The 24,111-nt window shown below is 36.7% G+C and overlaps 1 non-coding gene across 1 annotated transcript; it reads right to left on the bottom strand.

Annotated features, from left to right (window-relative positions):
* Positions 1–21,933: 21,933 nt before the first annotated feature.
* Positions 21,934–22,041, bottom strand: LOC148563834 (small nucleolar RNA R71). Its single transcript, XR_015885530.1, has one exon. It is a non-coding gene; the product is annotated as a small nucleolar RNA R71 (small nucleolar RNA).
* Between the last annotated feature and the right edge of the window lie 2,070 nt (positions 22,042–24,111).

Genomic DNA, 24,111 nt, shown 5'->3' with positions numbered 1-24,111 from the left:
CTGGTTCATAATTTGCATTTTTGATGTTTGATTCCAATTTTTGCTATTTCTATATCTATTTGAATCATCATCAACCTGTTTTCCTTATTTGGATATGAGTTACTTATAGCTTCTAACTGTGAATACTTGTTACTTGGAATATTTTCATTATGCCACTTACTTTAACCCACTTTTTACTAACTCACTAATGTTAACTTCATAAACTCTTTTTTAATTCTAACCAACCTAACCTTTCTTACTTTCTCTTCTGATTTTCTTTCACTCTCTTTTAACATTCTAACCATGGCATGATGTTAATTTTTCTATTTAAACATGAATTCAATTACATTTTGGATTGTGAATTCTCCTTTTCGGACTTTTAACTCCTATACAATCCTTAATGCACATTTACTTAACTCATTTTCCTTATCCTTTTGCTCCTTTGCCACTTTCTGTTTCTTTTGATTATTTGCCTATTTGTTTTTCTGTTTTCACTATATCCTGGTTTTCTATTTTTCAGGATGTCTGCCAGCCAGAGAAAAGGAAAAGGAAAGGCTACTACTGGCAAACAGAAAAGAGGAGAATTCTCCATGTCCATTATGGATATTATGCACGATGACTCCTTACGGGAGAAAAATTTTACCCCGCAGGAGAAAGCCGACCAGCTCATCCCTGCTACTGATCCAATAAAGTTTGCAAACCGATACTATGAGCTGAAGTATCCAGTGTTTGCAAACTCCAGAAACCTATACCTGGAGAGAACTTTGAAGATCCCAGAAGAACTCCAGCAATACACCTCTGACCAGATCAAACAAAGAGGCTGGTTCTTCCTGGAGAGAAACCTGACTGAGGTCAATGCATCTTGGGTTAGGGAATTCTACTGCAATTACTTCAAAACCTCCCTAGATGCAGTGAACCTTAGAGGAAAGCAGATTCTGGTCACTGAAGAGGCCATTGAAGATGTTCTGAAGCTTCTGCCTAAAACTGATCAGCTGGATGGTTATTAAAAAGCTGAGGAGGATATGCGCTTCATGCGATTTGATTGGGATGCAGTCAAGGCCCGGATAGCCCTTGACCCGACCGTTCCTTGGATTATGAGTCAGAACACCACCATGCCAAAGGGAATCAAGCGGATTTACCTGAATGATGAGGCTCGGCTATGGCATCAGATACTTAGCAACTTCGTTATGCCGAGTACTCACGAGACTGAGATACCAGCCGCTATGATCACCCTCCTTTGGTGTGTGATGGAGGGTAAGGACCTGTACCTGCCACGCTTTATCCGGTACCACATGGCCAGGGTCCACGTTCGAGGCACTCTTCCCTTTCCCTATTTGGTTACACAGCTAGGTCGTCGAGCTGACGTGCCTTGGGAGGATGCTGATGAGAAGCCACCTGCTGCATAATGCAAGAAGATTATCCCTCACAGCAGAAACTTTCTGGCCTTGGGCTACAGACCTCCCTTCCTCACTGCTATTGCTGAGACAACCACACCATCTGCCGGCCCCTCTTCTTCCACCGCTACCCCTGCCACCACCACTGCACCTCCACCTACCCCAGAGCCCATCTATCATCTAGTGCACCGCCTGTTTCGACGGCTTGACCAGATGGAGCGTCGCAACAAGCGACGCTATGAGCACCTGAAGCTGATGATACGCTCTGGCGACATCCCCTCCGAGCCTGACACACCATCCGAGGCATCTGAGGAGGAGGCGGATGATCACGAGGCAGAGACCCATCCCTAGAGAGAGGCAGAGCAGGCAGGCACCCAGCAGGCAGCATCACATCAGGAGGCTCCGCCTCAGATTCAGGCTGTAGACCCCGAGATTCCTATTCAGTCAGCACCTCCTCTGCAGCAGGCTGATCCTCCGACCGCCACCACAGAAACCCTAGCTACCCACCCTTCCAGTGATGACACCCCTTCATACGCTACTTGAGTGAGCATCGGTGACGATGCTACATTTTAAGTGTGGGGAGGTCGCCATCTCTGGCGTTCTTTTTTTGGTGAACCACTACATACTCTTTTTATTTTATTTTGCTACTTTTCTGTATTTCTCTTTTTATTTTTATTTTTATTTTCTCAGTACTTATATATATTGCTATTTTTATGTATTTTTACTCTATTTTTGCATTTTGCATTTTAGTCATATTTTAGCCATTTAGTTTTAGTAGCAATTCTAACTTATTAGCTATAGAAATTGTAGATTAATTAGTATAGTTTACCCTTTTTAGCATAAGGTAGCTTAGTTTAAATTGAAAATATAAAAAGGAAGTAAACTAGGAACTTGAACATAATAGAAACAATCCACCCACCTTGTATATATAGCATTACATGTTAGTTAGTTAACAACATTTCATCAAGGAGAAACACTAGAACTTTAAAGCCATTCAATATAAGTTTTACATTGAGAATAATGGGAATTTTTAACTAAACCTGCATGACATACATAACTGATAAATGATTTTTGAGCTAGAGAACACACGGCCTGTGAGTTTTGAGCTTAATTGTATGGTTACATTCAAACCATAATATTTTATTCCTGTGTGTTTCGCCCTTCTTTTTTTATTCTGATGTTCTTTACTTTGTTTTAATCTATATGTCCGATTATAGAATAGAAATACATACCAAGAGAGTGATTGAGACTATTATTTGATTTTTGCTCACTTATCCCAAAATAGCTTACCTTTTACATCACCCTTGTTAGCCCCCTTGAGCCTTTAAATCCCCTTTTATTCTATAAACCACATTACTAGCCTTAAGCAGAAAAACAAAATAAAAATCCCAAGTTGAATCCTTGGTTAGCTTAAGATAGAAATTGTGTATGGTTTACATGTGGGAAACCTATTGGGAACATGGATGATAAAAACAAAAGAGTAGAAAAGTTGAAAAGAATGAAATAATTCAAAATAAAAGTTTTGGGAAGCATGCTCATGTGCAATCAAAATAATTGAATTACCATGTGCATTAAAAAAAAAATTAATTTTCAGTATTTAAATAAAGGGGACACAAAAGAATTCCCCAAACGTGAAATAAAGCAATGCACATGGGATAAAAATAATAAATATTGAAACATGAGCATGTAACATCAAAAGTGGGAAAATATGGGAGAATAGGTAAAGAAGCTTTGTTTTACAAAGTATGTATGTTAGGTGAGATCTTAGACTAATCAAGGATTCGCTTAATTAGCTCACTTAGCCTTATACATATACCTTTACCTTTACCTTGGCCCCATTACAACCTTAATTAAAGACCTCATGACTTTTGTATGTCTATATTTTATAATTGTTGATTGGTTAGATGAAGAATAAAGTGATAGAAAGTAAGAATAAAAAGAAGAATAGAGTGATTAACCCAATAAACACTGAGTGACTAGAGAGTAAACACAACATCCGGTGAGGGTTCAATAGCTCATTAACATATATCTCTGCTAAAATTATTAATTGTCTTGCAAGTTTATAAAATGTTTTTCTCTCCCATCTCAATTGTAAAGGCACTTTATCAACTATCTAAGGTTTGGCTATATATATATATATATATATATATATATGACTCCTTGAAAATGTGAATTAATTCAACTACATGCAAGCTTTATATTCAAGTGAATAAAAATTAGAATTGCATGATGCATCTAGGTAGTTGCATTTAGATTAGATTGCATTGCATGACATTCTACCACTTTAACCTAATATTACTCTTGGACTTAGCATGAGGACATGCTATTGTTTAAGTGTGGGGAGGTTGATAAACCCATATTTGATGATATATTTTGTGCTTAATCTGAGTGATTTTTTCAATCCTTCACCCACTTATTCATATTAATTGCATGGTTTTACTTTCCTTTCCTTATTATGTGATGTATGTGAAAAACATGTTTCCTATGCTTTAAAATTAATTATTTTAATTACCTTTATTTCCATTCGATGCCGTGATTAGTGTGTTGAGTAGTTTCAGATCTTCTAAGGCAGGAATGACTCAAAGAATGGAAAGGAAACATACAAAAATAGAAGGAAAGCATAAAACGGAGTTTTTGAAGAAACTGGCAGCCACGCGATCGCATGGGGCGACGCGGCCGCATGCCAAGCGCGAAGAAGCAGCGACGCGGCCGCATGACTGACGCGACCGCGCGCCATAAGCAGAACACATATGACACGGTCGCATGACTGACGCGACCGCGTGACAAGAAAAACTCCAAATGACGTGACCGCGTGACCCACGCGGACGAGTGACAGAGGCCATGCACCAGAAATTGTAGAAAACGCTCATAGCGAATTCTGAAGCCCTTTTTGGCCTAAATCCAAGTCCAGAAGGCATAGACCAGAGGTTATGAAGTGAGGGAATGCATCCATTCAAGGAGAGTCTCCACTTTAGTTAGTTTTCATGATTTAGATTTAGTTTAGAGAGAGGTTCTCTCCTCTCTCTTCTCTCTTTAGGATTAGGATTTAGAATTAGGATTTTATTCACTTTCCGGATTATCTCTTTATCAGGTTCAATATTCTCTTTTATTTACTTTTGCAATTAAATTTATGAATTATTCCATGTTACAGTTACATCTTTGAATTAATGTTATTTGAGGTATTTCAGTTTAATCTTGCTTTATTTTATTTACATTATTGTTACTCCCATCTGAAGACATTTTTATTCCAGTAGATTTACTTTCCTCCTTTTGGTCTTGGTTAAGAAATCAGTAACTCAGGAGTTATCAAACTCAAACATGAATGATAATTGTTATCTTTGCTAATTAAATTGAACTTCAATAATCCCAATCTTTTCGTAGGAAATAAATAGGATTTGAAGATTAAACCAATTAATCCCTTGACCTTCCTTTATCTTAGTAAAGGTTAACAAAGTGGAATTAAGATTCAATTCTCATCATCATTGATAAGGATAACTAGGATAGGACCTCTAATCTCTCATATCTTGCCAAAAGTTTATTTACAGTCATTTATTTATTTTACTTGCCATTTAAATTACTTGTTCTTCATTTACTTTAATTGCTAATTAAACCATTCGCTCCTTATTCTCAAAACCCCAATTTACAATCTCCATAACCAATAATAAGAACATACTTCCCTGCAGTTCCTTGAGAAGACGACCCGAAGTTTGAATACTTCGGTTATCAATTTATTTAGGGGTTTGTTACTTGTGACAACCAAACGTTTGTACGAAGGGATTTCTGTTGGTTTAGAGACTATATCTACAACGCGACTGTTTTTATAAAATTCTTTACTGGCAAAAATCCTAACGTCAGATTACCATCACAATTGATGATGATAATGAGGATAGGAATTCCAATTCTCAATCCTTGCTAGGACTTTTCTTAGTTGTTATTTTATTTCCTTGTTATTTACATTACTTGTTCCTTATTTCAAAACCCGAAAATATACTTTCCCATAACCAATAATAACTACACTTCCCTGTAATTTCTTGAGAGACGACCCGAGGTTTAAATACTTCGGTTTATTTTTATTGGGTTTGTATTGTGACAAACAATTTAAACAATGACTGAGGTTTAATTGTTGGTTTAGAACTATACTTGCAACGTGATCATTTTTGTGAAAATCTTTACTGACAATTTTCCTACGTCAAGGTCCTGTTTTGAGCAATTTTCTTTTGCACTTTTTCCTAAGCCCTAACGCACTCCCACCCCCTCCACCCTTCTCTTCTCTTGCTTTTCCCCTATTTTTTGCTTATCTTAGTTTGTTTTATTTGCATCATATTTTGATTTTAGTAATTTTATTAAGTTTGGTTTAGTTAGTTGTTAATTACATAAATTGCAAGTGTTTGTTTGATGTTGATTGGGTTGCTTCTTGATTGAATTTCATCGATCCACTTGTACTTTGCCTTAAATTACTAGCACCTAATTGGATTTGCACATTTACATTTTGTTGCATATTAGGTGAAAATTTTATGAGTGCACATGGAATAGTGAATTGAATTGAATTGCTTGTTTATCTTGGTTTTTAAGTCAATATAATCACATAAGAAGGTATTTGTTCCTTGTTAATGCTTTGCATTTTCTTTTTGAATTGACTTGACTTGATTCTTATCAAGACTTGCCACTTTTTGTAACAAACACCTTATACATGTGATTATTTCATTGCTCTTAAGGATGAATAAGTAGTTTCTCTTCATCTTTAAATTGGTTATTTGTTGTTGTGCTATTTTATTAATCTTGCACTTTCACTTGTACAATGTCAATATCCAATATGTCCTAAATTCAAACTCTTGTTATAATTGCCTAAGCTTTCCTGAGTCTAATTGATGCTTATTCATTGCGTGCAACTTAGGCCATTTAATTGAGGAACCCATGCTTACTTTTTTATTGTGTGAAAGTTGTTTTAACCGGCCGTTATGTGTATTCTAACCGTGCGCATAATTGGAATACACACATGGCTAATTTTTTTTATCGTACTACACCACTATGAAAACTTTCTCACTTAAATGCTTGTCTATTTTCTTTTTGCTCTAAGCATACAATGTATTTGCTCCATCCTTTACCTTTTTGTGCTACTTGCCCTATGATTCTTAATTATACTTTATTCATTCTTTTTTAGGATGAGACATAAAGGCAAGGGGCCGGGAGAGGAGCAGGACGCTGAGGATGGAGATGCCAAGCATGCATTGGACTTGGCAATTTCCATGCAACCCGCGCCCTGCATCCGCCAGCTGAAGGTGGAGCACTTAAGAGACATTTTCCCTGGATTGTGTTTGTGCATGGAAGACCGTGCAAAGCTTAAGTGTGGGGGAGGATTCACCATTTTTAGGGCGTAAGTTTTCTTTTCCGAACACTTTGCACTTTATTTTTGTTTTCTTTTACTATGTTCTTGTAGATATTTAGAGTGTTTTTAACTGTTGCATTGCATTTTCTTCTAGTATATATATCTTAGCTTATGCATAGTTTATTTCTAGCTATTGCATGTTACATTTTTGCATATTTCACTTAGTATTTATTTCATAGATAGAAGTTGTGATTGGATGATGTGAATATCATAGTACCTAGTTCAATTTTGGTCCTAATTGTTCATGTTAATTTTTGCGATGATGAAAATTAGGAAGAGAACTAGGAAATTTTTGAAATTGCATCTATCACATCATACATACATATAGGAAATAATTTTGGTGAAAAACAACAAAGATTTCCAAAAATTTTGTTTTCAGGGCGTTCTATTGAATTGATTTGGAAAATTGTTTTTAAACTTGCTTGAATGAATTTTTGTGGAACATAGAAGAGAGATAGAACAAAATACCTTGTGAGTCTTTGAGCTTTAATGAGTGGTTACACATTCTAACCACAATTTTTGTTCATTATGTGTTATGCTCCTTCTATGATTGTGATCTTGGTTTTTCTTGATTTTTTATTTCCGATGTTTGATTTCTTGAATGCATTTAGCATGATTGAGGCCATTTTTGAATTAAACTCACTCACCTATATGGACTTACCCTTGCATCTACCTTTGTTAACCCCTTTTAAGCTTTTTAATCTCCTTTGTTCTAATTGTTAACACATCACAACCCTAAGCAGAAAATCATAAATTACCTTGAATTGCATCCTTGATTAGCTTAGGTTGAGGAGTGTGTTTCATTTAAGTGTGTGGGGAATTTTGGGAAGCATCGGTAGAGACATAAAAGTATTTTTTGGGTATTCATTGAAAATTTAGAAAAATGGGTGCACATTTACGTATCAATTTGCTCTAACCGTATGCATTTGTCATAGAAAAAGAAAAAGAAATGGAAAAAAATGAAATGAAAGAAAAAATATAGTAATAAGATGGACAAAAGTTATCCCAAAGAAAAAGAAAAAAATAAATAAGAAATGCATATGTATTTTGAATAGAAATTAAGGCATGAATGTGTGTGAAAAGAAGTAATGGGTGGCTAGAATGCATTTTTGTGATTTGATTGATATAGGTTGAGTTGGATACTTAAGCTAATCAAAAATTCAATCTTTTAGTCCACTTAGTCATATATTCATCTTACCCTTACCACAACCCCATAACAACCTTCTAAAGACCTCATGATACTTGCATTCATGCATCACACGTTTGTTGATTGTTAGATGAAAAGCAAATCTTTGAAAGCATGATTAGAGGAGATTTAAGTGAATTGACCCTAAACACCGAGTGATGAGAGTGTATACACACCTAGTGAGGGTTCGATCACTCAATTCTATGTCTCCACACTTCTTATCATGCATTCTTGCAAGTTGCTTCATTTTGATGAGTTGAATCAATTCTTTAGATTTTGATTGCATTGAGCTACTTCTTTGCTTAGCCCTATATGTTTATACACTTGCTTGGAAATTTGATTTTTGTTTTCACCAAATCAATAGGAACTATAGATAGATAGATATATATAGATAGTATATAGCATAGTTGCATGCATGTACGTAGTTGCATTGAATAAGTTGGTTGCCTTTTGCCCTTATCCTTTGATTGTGACTAGCATGAGGACATGCTATTGTTTAAGTGTGGGAGAATTGATGAATCCATATTTGACAATAAATTTTGGTTTGATTTGAATGGATTTCATCACATAAACTCACACTTATTCACCTAAATAGCATACTTTTATGTTCTCTCCTTAAATTGTCCATAATTGTGAAAACATGCTATTTTGTGCTTAATTTGATTAATTTTATCCTACTTTCATTCCATTCGATACCTTGATTATTTTGATGAGTGATTTTAGGTGTAATAGGTAGGAATGGCTTGATGAGAGTGGAAGAGAAGCATGGAATTGGGAGAAAACATGAAGAAATCAAAGGAGAGAAGCATTTCAGCCTGTGCCCATGCACAAGGGTCAAAATCAGGACCTGTACCCATGTACAGGTCTGTGCCCACGCACAGGAGAAAAATCAGCATGTGTGCGTACGCACAAGTCCCAGCGCGTGACTTCATTAAAAAGTCACGTGGCTCGCATTTTTGGAGGCTTTTTGGCCCATTTCTGATGGCTTGGAGCATATAAGGAGGCTAGCAACACAAGATACACTACCATACATTATAGAACACATTTTAGGAGTAGTTTTAGGGTAGTTTTAGGTTAGATTTTCTCTCAAGTTTCTTAGGGTTTTTAATTAGGATCTTGTAAAATTTTATAGTTCAAGTTTTGGTTTTGGATTACAGCAATTTCATTATAAGTATTTCTTTAATATCTAATTTCTCTTTTATTACACTACTTGTTCTACACTTTCATATATTTTCATTTTCTTTGTTAATATATACATAGTTTTGCAATTTTGAGTTTTCATTAATGAATTTGATATTTGATGCTTATTTTATGTTTCTTGAGTTGCCTTTGTTGATTGTGATAATTTGTGGTTCATAACATTCATCAATTTTTCAATTTTTCCATGTTTTGTGAATATGCCTACCATGTGTTTGATGAAATGCCAATTTCAGTTATGGGGTAGATTTTCACCCCTTGGCTTGGGGAAATGAGCGTATGGATTACTAGAGTCATAATGTCCAACATTTAGTGATAATTCTTGGGTTGTTAGTTGTTATTGTTTCCACTAACGCTAGCTTCTTACTAAGGTAATTAGTAAGTTAGCTAGGATTTGTGGATATATAACAATTATGCTCACTTGACCTATCCTTCGATGTTAAGGGTTGACTTAGTGAGATTAATCCATCATAATGACCATAATTGTGGTTATGGCAAGGAAGGGATTCCATAGCTCATCCCAAGTGAAGGTTCCATTTATGTTTTGAGCCACTTTTCCTCAATTTTGAGTCATACTTGTCCATATTACATACATAGTTCTTTTATTCCTTCATTAGTTTATTAATTACAATTTTGTCTCGTTCTTTTATCTCTTTATCTGTTTCCTTCATTATTGAAAAATCCCCTTTGATCTCCACAACCAAAATTGTGTGCTCATTATCACTATTTCCTAGGGAAGACGACCCGGGTGTATAAGTACTGTCGATTAATTTGATTTGAATTGTGACATCTTTTGAAATTGAAATTTGATTTGAGCATTACTCGTTGGCTTGGAACTATACTTGCAACGAATTTATTTCCTCTAACTGAGAAGAGAATTCTAAGCCGACGGTTTTGCTCCATCAGCCACCACATCAAATAATTAAACAATTCTTAATATATAACTCGAAATTCATGCATCTTACTTTTCTTTTTTAATAAAATAATTTTTCTTTTAAGCAAGGTGATAGATGCATGGAATATTTCATAGCTTTAAGATATAAAGATGATCATGCACTAGAAACAGACAATAAAACACAATACATGGAAAACAGAAAAATAACATGAACAACAAGGGAGAAAAGGGAACAAATCCTCCTTAGTGATGGTGGCTAGTACTCCTTCTAGAGGATCCAATGGAGTGCTTGATTTTCTCTATGTCACGCCCCTGCCTCTATTGTTCTTCCCTTATAACTCTTTGTTCTTTTTTCATGGCTCTTTGATCTTCTCTTATATCATGGAGGATGGTGGAATGCTCTTTATGTCCCATCCTTAGTTGATTCATGTTGGAGCTCAATTTTCCTAGAGAAGTGTGAAATTGGTCCCAATAGCCTTGGAGAGGAAAATGCATCCCTTGAGGCATCTCAAGGATTTCTTGTTGAGGCAGCTCCACATGCTCTTGCTGTGGTCCATGTGCTGGCTCTCTAATTTGCTCCATCCTCTTTTTGGTGATGGGCTTGTCCTCCTCAATAGGAATGTCTCCTTCTATGAGAATTCCAGATGAATTGCATAGGTGACAGATAAGGTTGGGGAATGCCAACCTTACTAAGGGGGAAGGCTTGTCAGCTTTCTTGTACAACTCTTGAGGTATTACCTCATATACTTCCACCTCACTTCCAATCGTGATGGCTCTGTATATGGTCATTTCTGACCGATTGCTAATATGGATGATAGAGCATTGGATGAATTCCAACTATCCTCTAGCTACGGGCTTAAGGTCAAGCTCTCTCAGTTAGATAGGCTTGCTTTGAGCATCCCTCTTCTATTGAGCTCCTTCCACACAAATGTCTGAAAGGACTTGGTCCAGACTCTGGTCAAAATTGACTCTCCTAGTGTAAGGTTGTAGGTCTTCTTGCATTAGTGGCAAGTGGAGCACCAACCTTACACTCTCCAGGCTGAAATCCAAGAGACGCCCTCGGACCATGGTATGCCAATTTTTGGGACTTGGGTTCACACTTGTATCATGATTTTTTGTGACCCATGTATTGTCATAGAACTCTTGTACCATTGATGAGTCCATATTTTTTGATATATTTTAGCTTGATTTGGATGGATTTCATCACATAAACTCACACTTAGGTAATAAAATAGCATATTTTTGTGATTCCTCCCTAATTTGGACATAAATGTGAAAACATGCATTTTTGTGCCTAAATTAGTGATTTTAATTCCACTTTCATGCCATTCGATGCCGTGATATGTTTTGTGAGTGATTTCAAGTCATTTTTTCAAGATTGGCTAGAAAAAATGGAAGAAAGCATGTATAAGGGAGAACACATGAAGAAAACAAGGAAAAGTACACACAGACAAGTGTACGTGCGCACAAGTACCCGTGCGTACGCACAAGAAGGAATTTGTATGTGTGCGTGTGCACAACCCTCTGTGCGTACGCACAGATGGACGTTTAGCAAAGTGTGCGTACGCACAGGACCCTGCACGTGGTTTCATTAATGAAACACGTGCTGCACGATTTCTGAAGGCTTTTGACCCAATTTTGGAAGGCTAGATGCTGAATTGAAGTGCTATATGAAGGGGATATCAACACATATCAACATATTAGGTTTTCATTAGGTAGTATTAGCTAGAATGAGAATTAGGAAGCTTCCATCTCCATTGTAGCATTTTATAGCAAGCTTTAATTTTGGATTTTGCTCCTCTTTTGTAAGTACTCTTAAATTTCCTCTTTAATTCCACTACATGCTTTTATTTTTCTCATGGTTCAAGTTACTTTGTCTATATATGCAATTTTTGTTTCTTGGAATTTTGATAGATGTATTTAATGTTTTATGCTTCCTTTATGTTAGATTGAATGTTAATTGTTAATATTGTGAATGTTTTGGTTATAGCTTTTACTTGTCTTTGCAATTTTCCATGTTTTACTTTTATGCACACAAGGTGTTTGTGAAAATGCTAATTATAAATTTTAAGTAGATTTTCACACCTTGGCTTGGGATTTGAGTTCCTAGGATACTAGAGTCATAATATCCGACATTTAGTGGTAATTCTTGGGTAGTTAGTTGACTCTTGTTTCCATTGACGCTAGCTTTTTATCAACTAGTTTGGTAAGTTAGCTAGGACTTATGGATTAAGATCAATTATGCTTGCTTGACTTACTCCTCGATGTTAGGGGTTAACTAGGTGATATTGACTCATCATAATTATCATAGTTGTGGTTATGGCGATGATAGGATTCCTTGGACTCTCATTCCCAAGTCAAGGCTCTTTTATGCATATCTTAGCATTTTCACTAGTTTTGATCTTGTTTTCCCTTTTACTTGCATTGATTCCAATTTTGATAATCTCTTAGTTCTTTATTGCTTAGTTCCTTTAATCTTTAGTTCTTTGATTTGGAAACCCCTTTTTGCCTCCACAACCGAAAGCGTAACACTTCCAATTGCATCCTAGGGAGAACGACCCGAGGTTTCATTACTCTCGATTATTTATGATTTGAAAATTTGACATTTGATTAAGAGAATTTATTGTTGGTTTGGACTATGCTACTAACGAATTGATTCTTGATTCTAAACCGACGATAAATATCTCTTATCATCACACTTGTTTCTTGGAGTTTGGTTGTGAGTATTTTGTAGGCTCTGACGAATTCAAATCGGGATTGCATCATGGAATGGGAGAAGCGATAGAGGGAGGAGCAATCTTTCCCATACTACAATGAGCCAAATCCTCCCCCAAGCCCTCCCCAATGTGCATACCAAATCCAAAGATATGAAAGATACCCTATACACAACCCCTAACCACCAAACCATCAAGCACCACACTATCCATCTCCATGGAATCCCAATGTCTATAGACCTTGCTACCAACCATATGAACCATCACCCCCTTCTATACCAAACCCTCACCCACATGACACACTTTTCAACTACACAACCTTTCTCCCAACCTTTGAACCTTCTCTTCCATCCAATTGTGAAGTTTTCCAACCCTTGCCCCATGCACAACAAGACCTTCAAGCATTTTTCCAAGAACAAGAAGGGTTCCGAAGGAAGCAAAGGGAGTTCATGGCTACCATAGCCGAAGCGGTGAACCGCTTAGCCTCACTACGCTCAAGAAATCAAGACATTCCCCTTGAGGAATGTGGAGGAGCAATGAAGGAGTGTAAAGAGGAGGAGAATATGGGCCTCAAGGAAAGGAAGAGGAGCTAAGGCTTGAATCACATGAGGAGGAAGGTAGAACTCGTGAACCGGAAGAGGTAAATGGAGAATTGTGGGAGTTTGATCAAGAAGTAGATTGTATTATCAATAATTTTTTATCCGCCTTAGTCAACCCCCTCAATAATCTTGAGGAGCCTCCCACCTTGGAGTTTGAGAGAGAAAGGGAAGAGCTAGAAAAGAGTGGTGAGAAAGAGGTGATCATCCAAGAAGTAGAGGCATACATGCAAGAGTTTACAAGAGTGACTCCAACTCAAGGGCAATTTGAGTGGGTAACAATATCTTCAATTAGCTTCATAGGCCCATACCAATATGCTCTCTTTGAAACGGATCACCAACTTAAGGTGCTTCTTGAGGTGTTAAATGGTGAAGGAATAGGTCTTGGTTGTCAAAGGAATTCAAGGCATAAATGGTGCAAGGTCCACTTAGAAGGATCACAATATTCAAGTGGGTGCTCAAAAGGTACTTGGAGAGGTTATTCATCCAAGGGCACAAGTGAAAGTCAACAAGAGGATGATAGAGAAACCAAAGTGTGGGATCCGGGCATACAACTCTACAACCAACAATTTTGGATCTCAATTTCTTGCTTGAGGTTGCTTGAGAGTTTGATGCATTTCATTTGGGACCCTGGAGGTCAAATCAAGAGCAAACTTGGATGGAGATTCAAGGAAGAGTGGAAACACAAGCCACCCTAACAAGGATCTCCTCAAAAAGTCCAACTTAAGGACTTTAAACCAAAGTGCTAGGTGGGAGACACCCCACCATGGTAATATCCTTTCAACTCTCTTCTTTCTTTTAGCTTTTGTTTATTGAATTTTGTCTCTTTGATTAGCATAGTTTGATGGCATTCTAGGCTTGAATTAGTTATATTTTATGTTTGATCATGTGTTTTTGAAGAGTGATGTGTTTTGGGGTTAAAAACCTTTGATTGATATCATGGTTGGTGCCTTAGAAGCATTAAAAATGTTGCAGAAACAGAGTTATGTGCGTGCACACAGCCTTGTGCATGCGCACAGCCTTGTGCGTACGCACACTTCCCCTGTTTTTCCCTTCTGTGCATGCACACAGTAGTGTGCGCACGCACACTTGGTTACACGCGTTCTGTTTGCAGCGCTCGCACCCTCGATGCATGCGCACCCCACCACATTTTCATTCTGTGCGTGTGCACGAATCCCTGTGCGTACGCACACATGGTCATTTTTCCCTATTCAAAAAAAAATTTATGTTCGTGTGCACAGCCCTGTGCGCACGCACACATCTTGACACCCTCTCTGCCAGCAGCGCTCGCACGTCCTGTGCATATGAACGCCCCCAATTTTCGTTGGTGTGCGTACGCACACTCCCCTGTGCGTATGCTCAGGTCGCGTTCTGGGCGTTAATGAGAAAGGGTGCCCTGTTGCGCCCTTCCACACCCCTTCTTCCTTTCTTCTTCACTGCCCCCCCAACCCAGCCACTCCCTTCTTCTGGCGACCACCACTGTCGCCGTCCGACCACCGCTGGAGCCGCCGGAACCACCACCGCCACCATATGTCTCTCCCCCTATTTCTTCTCTTTTCTTCTTCTTCTTCTCCTTCTCCTTCTTCTTTCTTTTATTTCTTCTTCCTTCTTTCTTTTTCTTCTCTCTTTCTTCTCTTCTCCGACGAAACTCCACCGCCGTGAGCCTCGCAGTGGCTAACACAAGTGCCACTGTTACCTATCCCTTTCTTTTCTATTCTTCATATTTTAAATTTTCTTATTTTAATTTTCTTTTTTATGCTGGGTTGCTTGCTTAATTTTTGTTTTCTTTGTCTAACTTTGGTTATTTAGCTTAAGTTACGCTTAATGCTTGGTTTGTTTGTTGTATTGCAAGTGTTCACTTTTTCATTTATGGGTTGTTGATGTTTGAGTTTTTGCTTGACTTTAATGAATATGTGCACTGCACTCCATGTGTATGACGTAATGCCTGAATGAACTTTTTGGTTAATTCATATGTTGTCATGACCATATGTGTTAGACTATATCTTTGTTTGGCATTCTAATCGAGAATTGTGCACCTTTGAATGGTTATATTTTCAATAATGTACTTGTTGTTTATTGCTTTGAGTTTCTAACACCAAATTGATATGCAAGAGTGACATTTGATTTCTTATTTGGTGCAATTTTTTAAGAAGTACATATTGAATTTAGTGAATTAAATTGAATTGCTTGTTCATCATGGTTTTTAAGTCAATATAATCACATCACAAGGTTCTTGTTTCTTGTTAATGCTTTACATTTATTTGAGTTGACTTGACTTGATTCCTAACAAGACTTGCCACTTTTTGTAACCTTAACCATGTGATCATTTGATTTTTCCTAAGGATGAATAAGTAAATTTCTTTTCATCATTGCATTGGTTATTTTTTATTGTGCTATTTTATATCAAGTTTGCTATTCACTTGCACACCTTCAATATCCAATATTTCCTAAATTCAATTCACTCTTGTTATAATTGCTTAAGTTTGCTTGTGTTTAATTGATGCTCATCTCTTAGTTGCATCTTAGGCCATTTAATTGAGGAACTCATTATTACTTTTGATTGTGTGAATGCCATTTTAACCGGCCGTTGCGTGTATTCTAACCGCGTGCATAACTAGAATACACACATGGCTAATTTTTATCATGCCACACAACTATACAAACTCCTTCAATTAAATGCTTGTTTGTCTTCTTTTTGCTCTGAGCATACAATATCTTTGCTCCCCTTTATCTTTTTGTGCTACTTGTCCTATGATTCCTAATTATACTTTATTTATTCTTTTTGAGGATGAGACACAAAGGTAAGGAGCCGAGAGAGGAGGAGAACACTGAGGATGGAGATGCCGAGAATGCATTGGACTTGGCGAATTTCACACAACCCGAGCCCCCGCATCCTCCAACCGAAGGTGGAGCTCTTGAGAGACATTCTCCCCGGATCATCTTCGTGCACGGAGGACCGCACAACGCTTAAGTGTGGGGGAGGATTCATCATTTTGAGGTGTAAATTCTCTTTACCGAACACTTTGCATTTTATTTTTGTTTCTTTTTATTATGTTTTCTATAGATATTTGGAGTATTTTTTATTGTTGTATTACATTTTCTTCTAGTATATATATCTTGCCTTATACTATTACATTTTGCATTTTTAGTTGGTATATATTTTATATATATGTTGCATTTTTTTTGCATATTTCACTTAGTATATATTTTATAGATAGAAGTTGTGATTGGATGATGTGAATATCATAGCACCTAGTTCAATTTTGTCCTAATTGTTCATGTTATTTTTTGGTTGTTGAAAATTAGTAATAGAACTAGAAAAATTTTGAAAAATTGCATCCATCACATCATACATACATACAGGAAATAATTTTGGTGAAAAACAATAAAGACTTCCAAGAATTTTGTTTTTAGGACGTTCTATTGAATTGATTTGAAAAATTATTTTTTAAAACTTGCTTGAATGATTTTTATGGAACATAGAAGAGAGATAGAACAAAATACCTTAGGAGATTTGAGCCTATAATGAGTGGTTACATATTCTAACCACTAATTTTGTTCATTGTGTGCTATATCTCTTCTATGATTGTGATATTGGTTTTGCTTGATTTTTTATTTCCAATGATTGATGTTTTGAATGCATTGAGCATGATTGAGGCCGTCTTTGATTAAAGCTTACTTAACCCATATGGCCTACCCTTTGTGTCTACCTTTGTTAACCCCTTTAGAGCTTTTTAATCCCCTTTGTTCTAATTGTTAGCACATCACAACCCTAAGCAAAAAACCATAAATAACCTTGAATTGCATCTTTGATTAGCTTAGGTTGAGATGTGTGTGTCATTTAAGTATGGGATAAATTTTGAGAAGCATTGGTAGAGAAAAATTTTGTTTTAGGTAATTATTGAAAAATTTGGAAAAATGGCTGCACATTTATGTATCAATTTGCTTTAACCATATGCATTTGTCATAGAAAAAGAAAAAGAAATAGAAAAAAAATAAAATGAAAGAAAAAAAATAGTAATAAGATGGGACAAAGGTTGCCCCAAAGAAAAGAAAAAAATGAATAAGGAATGCATATGTGTTTTGAATAGAAACTATGGCATGAATGTGTGTGAAAAGAAATAATGGGTAGTTAGAATACATTTTTGTGATTTGGTTGATATAGGTTGAGTGAGATACTTGAGCTAATCAAAGATCCAATTCCTTAGTCCACTTAGCCATATCTATCCTACCTTAATCCTAGCCCATTACAACCCTATGAAGTCCTCATGATAATTGCATTCATGCATCCATGGTTGTTGATTGTTAGATGAAAAGCAATTCCTTGAAAACATGATTAGAGGAGACTTGAGTGAATTGATCCTAAATACCAAAAGTTGAGAGTGTATACATACCTAGTGAGGGTTCAATTACTCAATTCTATGTTTCCACCTCACTTATTGATGAGCGGATAATTTATACGGTTTTTGGCATTGTTTTTAGTATGTTTTTAGTAGAATCTAATTACTTTTAGGGATGTTTTCATTAGTTTTTATGTTAAATTCACATTTCTGGACTTTACTATGAGTTTGTATGTTTTTCTGTGATTTCAGGTATTTTCTGGCTGAAATTGAGGGACTTGAGCAAAAATCAGATTCAGAGGTTGAAGAAGGACTACTGATGCTGTTGGATTCTGACCTCCCTGCACTCAAAGTGGATTTTCTTGAGCTAAAGAACTCAAAATGGCACGCTTCCAATTGCGTTGGAAAGTAGACATTCAGGGCTTTCCAGAAATATATAATAGTCCATACTTTGGCCGAGTTTAGATGATGCAAATTGGCGTTGAACGCCAGTTCTACGCTGCTGTCTGGAGTTAAACGCCAAAAACACGTCACAAACCAGAGTTGAACGCCAGAAACACGTTACAACCTGGCGTTCAACTCCAAAAAGAGCCTCTGCACGTGAAACATTCAAGCTCAGCCCAAGCACACACCAAGTGGGCCCCGGAAGTGGATTTATGCATCAATTACTTACTTCTGTAAACCCTAGTAACTAGTTTAGTATAAATAGGACTTTTTACTATTGTATTTGACATCCTGTATTGTATCTTTTGATCATTTTTAGATCTCTAGACCTCCATGGGAGGCTGGCCACTCGGCCATGCTTACCCTCCATTCACTTATGTATTTTCAAACGGTAGAGTTTCTACACTCCATAGATTAAGGTGTGGAGCTCTGCTGTTCCTCATGAATTAATGCAAAGTACTACTGTTTTTCTATTCAACTCAACTTATTCCATTTCTAAGATATTCATTCGCACTTCAACATGAATGTGATGAACGTGACAATCATCATCATTCCCTATGAACGCGTGCCTGACAACCACTTCCGTTCTACCTTCGATTGAATGATTATCTCTTGGATCTCTTAATCAGAATCCTCGTGGTATAAGCTAGATTGATGGCGGCATTCATGAGAGTCCGGAAAGTCTAAACCTTGTCTGTGGTATTTCGAGTAGGACTCTGGGATTAAATGACTGTGATGAACTTCAAACTCGCGATTGCTGGGCGTAGTGACAGACGCAAAAGGAGGGTGAATCCTATTCTAGTATGATCGAGAACCTTAGATGATTAGCCGTGCTGTGACAGAGCATTTGGACCATTTTCACAAGAGGATGGGATGCAGCCATTGACAAGGGTGATGCCTCCAGACGATTAGCCATGCAGTGACAGCGCATCAGACCATTTTCCAGAGAGGATAAAAAGTAGCCATTGACAACGGTGATGTCCTTACATAAAGCTAGCCATGGAAAGGAGTAGGATTGATTGGATGAAGACAGCAGGAAAGCAGAGGTTTAGAGGAACGAAAGTATCTCTATGCGCTTATCTGAAATTCTCACCAGTGATATACATAAGTATTTCTATCATTATTCTCTGTTTAATTAGTATTATTTTCGAAAACTCCATAATCAATCATTATCCGCCTGACTGAGATTTACAAGGTGACCATAGCTTGCTTCATACCAACAATCTCCGTGGGATCGACCCTTACTCACGTAAGGTTTATTACTTGGACGACCCAGTGCACTTGCTGGTTAGTTGTATCGAAGTTGTGAATGAAAAACGATTTTATTAAGACGTGCATACAGAGTTTTTGGCGCCGTTTCCTGAGATCACAATTTCGTGCACCAAGTTTTTGGTGCCGTTGCCGGGGATTGTTCGAGTTTGGACAACTGACGGTTCATCTTGTTGCTCAGATTAGGTAATTTTCTTTTTGTTTTATTTTCAAAAATTTTTCAAAAATTTTTAAAAAAAATTAAAGAATTCTTTTCAAAAATTTTTATTATGTTCTTCAGAATTTTTAAGAATGAATTCTAGTGTTTCATGAAGCATGTTGAAGCCTGACTGGCTGTAAAGCCATGTCTAAATTCTTTTGGACTGAGGCTTCCAAACCATCAGCATAGAGGCAAGTTAATTTGATAAGTAATGAGCAGTATATTCTGATGCTACATGCTAAAGCTTGACTGGCTATTAAGCCATGTCTAACCCTCAGATTGGAGCTTTAGACTAAGAGTGCAAGATTCCTGGAATTCATATTAAAAATTTTTGGAATCCTTATTTTTCTTTTTCACAAATTAATTTTCGAAAAATACAAAAAAAAATTAGAAAATAAAAAAAAAATAAAAAATATTTTGTGTTTCTTGTTTGAGTCTTGAGTCAATTTTAAGTTTGGTGTCAATTGCATGTTCATCTTGCATTTTTCGAAAAAATCATGCATTCATGGTGTTCTTCATGATCTTCAAGTTGTTCTTGGTAAGTCTTCTTGTTTGATCTTGATGTTTTCTTGTTTTGTGTCTTTTCTTGTTTTTCATATGCATTTTTGCATTCATAGTGTCTGAACATGAAAGATTTCTAAGTTTGGTGTCTTACATGTTTTCTTTGCATTGAAAATTTTTCAAAAATATGTTCTTGATGTTCATCATGATCTTCAAAGTGTTCTTGGTGTTCATCTTGGCATTCATAGCATTCTTGCATGCATTCCTTGCTTTGATCCATAACTTTCATGCATTGCATCATTTTCATGTTTTTCTCTCTCATCATTAAAAATTCAAAAATAAAAAAAATATCTTCCCCTTTTTCTCTCTTAAAATTTCGAAAATTAGATTTGACTTTTTCAAAAAAATTTTTAAAATCTAGTTGTTTTTATGAGTCAAATCAAATTTTCAATTTAAAAATCTTATCTTTTTCAAAATCTTTTTCAAAAAATCAAATCTTTTTCATTTTTCTTATTTATTTTCGAAAATTATAAAAATATTTTTCAAAAATCTTCTTCTTAATTTTATCTCATAATTTTCAAAAATATCATCAACAATTAATGTTTTGATTCAAAAATTTCAAGTTTGTTACTTACTTGTTAAGAAAGATTCAAACTTTAAGTTCTAGAATCATATCTTGTGATTTCTTGTGAATCAAGTCATTAATTGTGATTTTAAAATTCAAATCTTTTTCGAAACTAATTTCAATCATATCTTTTCAAAAATTTCTTTCTATCTTATCTTTTTCAAAATCATATCTTTTTCAAAAATTTGATTTCAAAGTATCTCATCTAACTTCTTATCTTCTTATCTTTTCAAAATTGATTTTCAAATTTGTTTCAACTAACTAACTAACTTTTTGTTTGTTTCTTATCTCTTTCAAAACTACCTAACTAACTCTCTCTCTCTAATTTTCGAAAATATCTCCCCCTCTTTTTCAAAAAATTCTTTTTAATTAACTAGTTATTTTAATTTTTGATTTTAATTTTCGAAAAATTACTAACCTTTTTCAAAAACTATTTTCGAAAATCACTAACTCTTTTTCAAAAATAATTTTCGAAAATTCTCCTTCTCTCTCATCTCCTTCTATTTATTTATTCATCTACTAATACCTCTCTTCATCCCACATCTCTGCTCTCCTTTCCCTTGTGTTTCTTTCTTTACATTACATTCTTTTCTTCTTCTACTCACACAGGGGAACCTCTATACCTGTGGTAAAAAGGATCCCTATTATTATTTTTCTGTTTCCTTCTTTTTTATATGAGCAGGAGCAAGGACAAGAACATTCTTGTTGAAGCAGATCCAGAACCTGAAAGGACTCTGAAGAGGAAAATAAGAGAAGCTAAATTACAACAATCCAGCAAGCACCTTTCAGAAATTTTCGAACAGGAAGAAGAGATGGCAGCCGAAAATAATAATAATGAAAGGAGGATGCTTGGTGACTTTACTGCACCTAATTCCAATTTACATGGAAGAAGCATCTCCATTCCTGCCATTGGAGCAAACAATTTTGAGCTGAAACCTCAATTAGTTTCTCTGATGCAGCAGAACTGCAAGTTTCATGGACTTCCATCTGAAGATCCTTTTCAGTTCTTAACTCAATTCTTGCAGATCTGTGATACTATTAAGACTAATGGAGTAGATCCTGAAGTCTACAGGCTCATGCTTTTCCCTTTTTCTATGAGAGACAGAGCTAGAATATGGTTGAACTCTCAACCTAAGGATAGCCTGAACTCTTGGGATAAGCTGGTCAAGGCTTTCTTAGCCAAGTTCTTTCCTCCTCAAAAGCTGAGTAAGCTTAGAGTGGATGTTCAGACCTTCAGACAGAAAGAAGGTGAATCCCTCTATGAAGCTTGGGAGAGATACAAAGAACTGACCAAAAAGTGTCCTTCTGACATGCTTTCAGAATGGACCATCCTGGATATATTCTATGATGGTCTATCTGAATTGGCTAAAATGTCATTGGATACTTCTGCAGGTGGATCCATTCACCTAAAGAAAATGCCTGCAGAAGCTCAAGAACTCATTGACATGGTTGCTAATAACCAGTTCATGTACACTTCTGAGAGGAATCCTGTGAGTAATGGGATGCCTCAGAAGAAGGAAGTTCTTGAAATTGATACTCTAAATGCCATATTGGCTCAGAATAAAATATTGACTCAGCAAGTCAATATGATCTCTCAGAGTATGAATGGAATGCAAGCTGCATCCAACAGTACTCATGAGGCATCTTCTGAAGAAGAAGCTTATGATCCTGAAAATCCTGCAATAGCGGAGGTGAATTACATGGGTGAACCTTATAGAAACACCTATAACCCCTCATGGAGAAATCACCCAAATATCTCATGGAAGGATCAACAAAGGCCTCAACAAGGCTTTAATAATGGTGGAAGAAATAGGTTTAACAATAGTAAACCTTTTCCATCATCCACTCAGCAACAGGCAGAGAACTCTGAACAAAATACATCTAATTTAGCAAACTTAGTCTCTGATCTATCTAAGGCCACTATAAGTTTCATGAATGAAACAAGGTCCTCCATTAGAAATTTGGAGGCACAAGTGGGCCAGCTGAGTAAAAGAGTCACTGAAATCCCTCCTAGTACTCTCCCAAGCAATACAGAAGAAAATCCAAAAGGAGAGTGCAAGGTCATTGAAATGACCATCATGGCCGAAACCACAAAAGAGGAGAAGGATGTGAATCCCAAGGAGGAAGATCTCCTGGGACGTCCAGTGATCAATAAGGAGTTTCCCTTTGAGGAACCAAAGGAATCTGAGACTCATCTAGAGACCATAGAGATTCCATTGAACCTCCTTATGCCCTTCATGAGCTCTGACGAGTATTCATCTTCTGAAGAGAATGAGGATGTTACTGAAGAGCAAGTTACCAAGTACCTTGGTGCAATCATGAAGCTGAATGCTAAATTATTTGGTATTGAGACTTGGGAAGATGAACCTCCCTTGTTCACCAATGAACTAAGTGATCTGGATCAACTGACATTGCCTCAGAAGAAACAGGATCCTGGAAAGTTCGTAATACCTTGTACCATAGGCAACATGATCTTTGAAAAGGCTCTGTGTGACCTTGGTTCAGGGATAAACCTCATGCCCCTCTCTGTAATAGAGAAACTGGGAATCTTTGGGGTGCAAGCTACTAAAATCTCATTAGAGATGGCAGACAATTCAAGAAAACAGGCTTATGGACAAGTAGAGGATGTGTTAGTAAAGGTTGAAGGCCTTTACATCCCTGCTGATTTCATAATCCTTGATACTGGGAAGGATGAGGATGAATCAATCATCCTTGGCAGACCTTTCCTAGCCACAGCAAGAGCTGTGATTGATGTTGACAGAGGTGAATTAGTCCTTCAATTGAATGAGGACTCCCTTGTGTTTACAACTCAAGGTTACCCTTCTGTAAACATGGAAAAGAGGCACAGTAAGCTTCTCTCAAAACAGAGTCAACCAGAGCCCCCACAGTCAAACTCTAAGTTTGGTGTTGGGAGGCCACAACCAAACTCTAGGTTTGGTGTTGGGAAGTCTCAACAAAAGCTCTGAACATCTGTGAGGCTCCATGAGAACCCATTGTCAAGCTATTGACATTAAAAAAGCGCTTGTTGGGAGGCAACCCAATTTTTATTTATCTAATTTTATTTTTCTTGTTCTTTCATGTTTTATTAGGTTCATGATCATGTGGAGTCACAAAATAAATATAAAAATTGAAAACGGAATCAAAAATAGCAGAAGAAAAATCACACCCTGGAGGAAGACCTTACTGGCATTTAAACACCAGTAAGAAGCATTTGGCTGGCGTTCAACGCCAGAACAGAGCATGGTTCTGGCGCTCAACACCCAAAATGGGCAGCATCTGGGCGTTTGAACGCCAGAATTGCACCCTGGAGAAGAGCTGGCGCTAAACGCTCAGAACAAGCATGGTTCTGGCATTCAACGCCAGAAATGGGCAACAAATGGGCGTTT

Source organism: Arachis ipaensis, chromosome B5 (assembly GCF_059453495.1).
Source record: "Arachis ipaensis isolate K30076 ecotype BB chromosome B5, ASM5945349v1, whole genome shotgun sequence".
NCBI lineage: Eukaryota > Viridiplantae > Streptophyta > Magnoliopsida > Fabales > Fabaceae > Arachis > Arachis ipaensis.
This window is presented reverse-complemented; position numbering and strand designations above follow the sequence as displayed.